The 6,061-nt window shown below is 37.7% G+C and overlaps 1 pseudogene across 1 annotated transcript; it reads left to right on the plus strand.

Moving 5' to 3' along the window:
- The first annotated feature begins 433 nt into the window (after window positions 1-433).
- On the plus strand, window positions 434-5,799 carry LOC306658986 (bifunctional phosphoribosylaminoimidazole carboxylase/phosphoribosylaminoimidazole succinocarboxamide synthetase-like; annotated as a pseudogene). The gene is made up of 2 exons: window positions 434-466; window positions 4,239-5,799. The product of its transcript is annotated as a bifunctional phosphoribosylaminoimidazole carboxylase/phosphoribosylaminoimidazole succinocarboxamide synthetase-like (transcript).
- The last annotated feature ends 262 nt before the right edge of the window (window positions 5,800-6,061 follow it).

A 6,061-nucleotide genomic window follows, 5' to 3' on the forward strand; every position in this document is an offset into this window, starting at 1 on the left:
TTGAAAGTCTATACTCCAACAAAATAGAAAATATCAGTGAAACTGACAAATTTTTAGACATATGATCCTCCCAAACTGAATCAGGAAGACACACAATTTAAACAGATCAATTTCAAGCGACAAAATAGAAGAAGCCATCAAAAGCCTACAAACCAAAAAAAGCCCGGGATCAGACAGATTCTCAACTGAGTTCTACAACACCTTGAAAGAAGAACTTATACTAACACTCCTGAAAGTATTTCATGAAATAGAGAAGGAGGGAACCTTCCAAACGCATTTTATATAGCCAGTATCACCCTGATACCCAAACCGGACAAAGAAACGTCTAAGAAAGAAAAATTTACACCAATATCTCTGATGATCATAAATGCAAAAATCCTTAACAAAATTCAGGCAAATTGCATACAAAAACATATTAAAAATATTGTGCGCCATGATCGAGTGGGGTTCATCCTCAGGATGCAAGGTTTGTTCAACATCTAGAAATCAACAAAAGTAATTCATCACATCAGCAAACATAAAGACAATAATCATATAATTATTTCAATAGAAACAGAAAAATCATTTGATAAAATACTACACACCTTCATGTTCAAAACACTAGAAAAAGAGGGATAGTAGGAACATACCTCAACATTGTAAATGCTATCTATGCTAAACCCATTTCCAACATCATTCTAAATGGAGAGAAGCTGAAAGCATTGCCTTTCAAAACTGGAACAAGACAGGGATGCCCTCTTTCACCACTTCTATTCAACATCATCCTTGAAACACTAGCTAGAGCAATTAGAAAGACCGAAGAATTTGAAGGGACACAAGCAGGAAAAGAAGAATTCAAACTATCACTATTTGCCAGTGTCATGATTCTATTTTTAGAGGATCCACCAACTCCACCAGAAAACTTCTAGAAGTAATAAATGAATTCAGCAAAGCAGTGGAATATAAAATCAACATGCATAAATCTAATGCATTTCTATTCATAAGTGATGAATCTTCTGAAAGAGAAATTTGGAAAACTGCTCCATTCATAATAGCCTCAAAAAAATTAAAAATACTTAGCATCAATCTAACAAAAGAGGTGAAAGACCTGTACAATGAAAACTACAGAACACCAAAGAAAGAAATTAAAGAAAACCTTAAAAGATGGAAAGATCTCTCATGTTCTTGGATAACCAGAATTAATATTGTGAAAATGGTCATATTTCCAAAGGTGCTATACAGATTTAATAAAATTCCAATTAAAATCCCAGTGATACTCCCTATAGAAATAGACAAAGCAATCATGAAATTCATCTGGAAGCATAAAGACCCAGAATAGCCAAAGCAATCCAGGACAGGAAGAGTGATGCAGTAAGTATCACAATATCAGATCTCAAACTCTACTATAGAGCAATAGTAACAAAAACAGCATGGTATTGTCACCAAAATAGGTAGACCAATGATACATAGTAGAAGACACAGAGTCAAACCCACATAAGTATACTTTTCTTATACTAGACAAAGGTGCCTAAAGCATACAATGGAGAAAAAGACAAATAGTGCTGGGAAAACTGGAAATCCATATGCACTAAAATGAAATTATACCCCTATTTCTCACCCTGCACAGAACTCAACTGAAAATGTATCAAGGATTTAGGAATTGGACCAGAGACCCTACACCAATTATAAGGCAAAGTATGCCCGAATCTTCATTATGTTGGCTTAGGATCAAACTCCTTAACAAGACTCCCAGAGTGTAAGAAATCAAAGCAAAAATCCAATAAATAGATTGGATTCAAACTAAAAAGCTTTATCTCAGCAAAAGAAACAATCAATAATGTGAAAAGAGAGCCTACAGAGTGGGAGAAAATCTTTTCCACACACACTTCAGATAGAGCACTAATCTCCAAAATTTAAAAAGAACTTACAAAACTTTACACAAAAATTACAAAGAACCCAGTCAATAAATGGGCTAAGGAATTGAGCAGACACTTCACAAACGGCGATATATATAATAGATCAACAAATATATGAAAAAGTGTTCATCATCTCTAGTAATTAGATAAATGCAAATCAAGACCACCCTAAGATTTCATCTAACTCCAGTTAGAATGGCTCTTATCAAGAACACAAGTAATAAATGTTGGTGTAGATGTGGGGAAAAAGGAACACTCACACATTGTTGATGGTGTTGCACATTGGTATAGCCACTCTGGAAAGCAGTATAGAGATTCCTCAGAAAACTTGGAATGAACCCACCTTTACCCAGCTATCCCACTCCTCAGTTTATACCCAAAAGACTTAAAATCAACATAGTACAGTAGAGAAGCCACATCAATATTTATAGCTGCTCAATTCTCAACAGCTAGATTGTGGAACCAACAAGATGCCCTTTAATTGATGAATGAATAAAGAAACTGTGGTATATATACACCATGGAATACTATTCAGCCATAAAGAAGAATAAAATTATGGAATTTGCTGGTAAATGGATGAAATTGGGGAATATAATGCTAAGTGAAATAAGCCAATCCCAAAAAACTAAAGGCTGAATGCTTTCTGAGAAGTGGATGATGATACATAATGGGAGTGAGGACGTTAAGAGAAGAATGGAGGCACTTTAGATTGTGTAGTGGGTGGGACGGGAGTGAGTGGGGAAGGAAAGACAGTGAACTGAGACAGACATCATTCCCCTATGCACATGTATGATTATACATATGTTGTGAATCTATATTGCGTACAACCACAGAAAAGTTGTACCCCATTTGTGTACAATGCATCAAAATGCAGTCTGTAAAAATAAAAAAAAAACTAATTTAAAAATATTTAATTTTCCCACAGCTACAATGAGATAGTGAAATATATTGGATAAGAACCACAATCAATGCTGTCAGGTGGTAGTGGTCCAAATTAATAGTAGTGATTTATTTGTTTCTGGCATGGTATCAAGTGTGCAGTACACAATACCCCACCTAAACTTTCCATCTGCCTACTGACCATGCAGTAGTCTATCCCTCTTAAATATGATGAAACCAAGTCTCAGAGAAGATTTAAAGCAGGCCAGTGAACTAATTTGGGAGCAGCACACCCAATATTGGTATCCACCATGTTTTTTCAGCCTCAGCACTTCCACATTTTAGACCAGATACTGATTTTCTGTGGGGGGCTGACATGTGACATGCAGGATATTCTGAAGGATCTCTTATCTCCACTCACTAGATGCACATTGCATCTGTACCCCCACATAGGACAAGCAAAAACCTCTTCAATCTTTAGAACCGCTGTCCTACTCCTGCATTACTAAAAATAATAAGTTCTTAACAAGTGTACTATAGTCTTTTGACCTAATACTTTTGACAGTTGGGGACATTAGGCCTTGAGATTGCAGAGAATACAGAAACACACCATCTGTAGGCTATAGGGAAAGTACATGTCTTTACCAGACATATGCTGTGTGTCAGGAAAAAGAATATATTTGTTTATTATGTGGACTTTTTTGTACTTGACACTTCCAATATGTTCAGTGGCATATAATTTCTGCTAAATAACCAGAAAGCAGGGATGAAAAACATTTTTAATGAGTTATGGGATTGATTGTTGATTCTATTATGATTTTTAAAAAATTAGTTTGAGATTCAGGATAATGGCTGTAATACAAAGCTGCTCTTTCTGGTGCAGCCATTTTCCCCACCTCCCAACCACTTGTCAATCTGTGAACATCCTAGCTAGCTATTGGTTCATCAGTCAGCTTGCAAGTATCCTTCTCTGATATTGGTCCCATTAGCCTGGCTGAATTCAACCGTTTACTGTAGCTTCCCCGCCATCTTTTCTCATTCTTCTGTCTGTCCTCCTCACTCTCTCTATCCTCCTGGCTTTTACACTCTCTCTAGCACGCATCCTTTCTCTTTCCCTTTCCTTTCCTCTCATTTTCTCTCTTACCCTGTAGGGAGACACTCTGTTTGCTTAATGAATTCCCTTATGTGATTTCCTTGTCTGGCGTGGTTTCTTGGGATTTCCTTACAATGGTGACAGCTGAAAGTGAGTAACAGGCGCCCTATTCCCGGCGTCTTCTGGCCGTGAGTGCGGGCTCCACAGCTGATTTCAGCCACCTTGAGCAGTGTCAGGCCTCTGTGCAGCTGCGCGTATAGGTGCACACACACGTGGCCCAGGCTCTGCGAGATGTGCGTTGGACTCAAAGCACCCCGGCCATCTCCAAACTCTCCAAAATCCTGTGGGATGGAGGAAAAGGAGCAAAGTAGTTACTGAACATTGGCAAGAAACTCTATGAGAGTAAAACCAAAGAAGTCTAAGAATTGGTAGATAGTCCAGGAAAAGTCCTCCTGCAGTTCAAGGACCAGATTACAGCAGGAAATGCAGCCAGAAAGAATCATCTGGAAGGAAAAGCAGCAATCTCCAATATAATTACCAGTTGTATTTTTCAGTTGTTACAAGAAGCAGGTATCAAAACTGCTTTCACGAGAAAATATGGAGAAACAGTTTTCATTGCGCCCCAGTGTGAAATGATTCCAATTGAATGGGTTTGTAGAAGAATAGCAACTGGTTCTTTTCTCAAAAGAAATCCTGGTGTCAAGGAAGGATACAAGTTTTATCCACCAAAAGTGGAGATGTTTTTCAAGGATGATGCCAATAATGATCCACAGTGTTCTGAGGAACAGCTAATTGCTGCAAAACTTTGCTTGACTGGCGTTGTTATAGGCTGAACTGAAGTGGATATCATGAGTCATGCTACACAAGCTATTTTTGAAATATTGGAGAAATCCTGGTTGCCTCAGAACTGTACACTGGTTGATATGAAGATTGAATTAGGTGTTGACGTGACCACCAAAGAAATTGTTCTTGCTGATGTTATTGATAATGATTCCTGGAGACTCTGGCCATCAGGGGATCGAAGCCAGCAGAAAGACAGTCTTATCGCAACCTCAAAGAAGTAACTCCTGAAGGACTCCAGATGGTAAAGAAAACCTTTGAGTGGGTTGCAGAGAGAGTAGAGTTGCTTCTGAAGTCAGAAAATCAGTGCAGGGTTGTAGTACTGATGGGTTCAACTTCTGATCTCAGCCACTGTGAAAAAATCAAGAAGGCTTGTGGAAATTATGGAATTCCCTGTGAACTTTGGGTAACATCTGCCCATAAAGGACCAGATGAAACTCTGAGGATTAAAGCTGAGTATGAAGGGGATGGCATTCCTACTGTACTTGTGGCAGTGGCAGGTAGAAGCAATGGTTTGGGCCCAGTGATGTCTAGTAACACTGTATATCCAGTTATCAACTGTCCTCCCCTCACACCAGACTGGGGAGCTCAGGATGTGTGGTCTGCACTTCGATTACCCAGTGGTCTTGGTTGCTTTACCATACTTTCTCCAGAAGGATCAGCTCAGTTTGCGGCTCAGATATTTGGATTAAACAACCATTTGATGTGGGCCAAACTGCGAGCAAGCACATTCAGCACATGAATTTTCTTGAAGCAGGCTGACAGGAAAATCAGAGAATGCAGTTTATAAGAAAGAATTTGTCATTTCATGTGTTTTGTTTATTTGTTTTTTGTTTTTTAGCAGAAAAAGTACAAATTTCTAGTTTACCTGCAGGAAAAAAAAGCAAGATGAAAAGATGATTTTTAAATCAGAAAACAAAATTTATTAATGAATAAACACTTCTCTAAGATTGAATTAAAAGATCAGCTGTTCATATGAATATTCCTTTATAGATAGTGAAATTAGTGTAGAAATGTTTTCGAATTAATCTCTTACGATGGGGTCACTGTTAGGTAGAAATATATTTTATAAATGCTAATCAAATCCTGTTACAAAGCTCAAAAACAAATTAGTTTGAGTCTCAATTTCCTCAGGTGTAAAGTGTGAACAATGATATCAAGTTGATAAAGATGAAATAAAGAATATGAAAAGTTAGCCTCCAAGCCTGGAATCCCAACAACTCAGGAGGCTGAGGCAGGAGAATCATAAGTTTGAAGCCAGCCTCAGCAACATAGCGAGGTACTAAACAAATTAGTGAGACACTGTCTCACAATAAAATAAAATAAAATAATTTAAAATAAAATAAAGACTGGT

The sequence above is a fragment of the Sciurus vulgaris genome, assembly GCF_902686455.1.
Source record: "Sciurus vulgaris genome assembly, chromosome: 4".
NCBI lineage: Eukaryota > Metazoa > Chordata > Mammalia > Rodentia > Sciuridae > Sciurus > Sciurus vulgaris.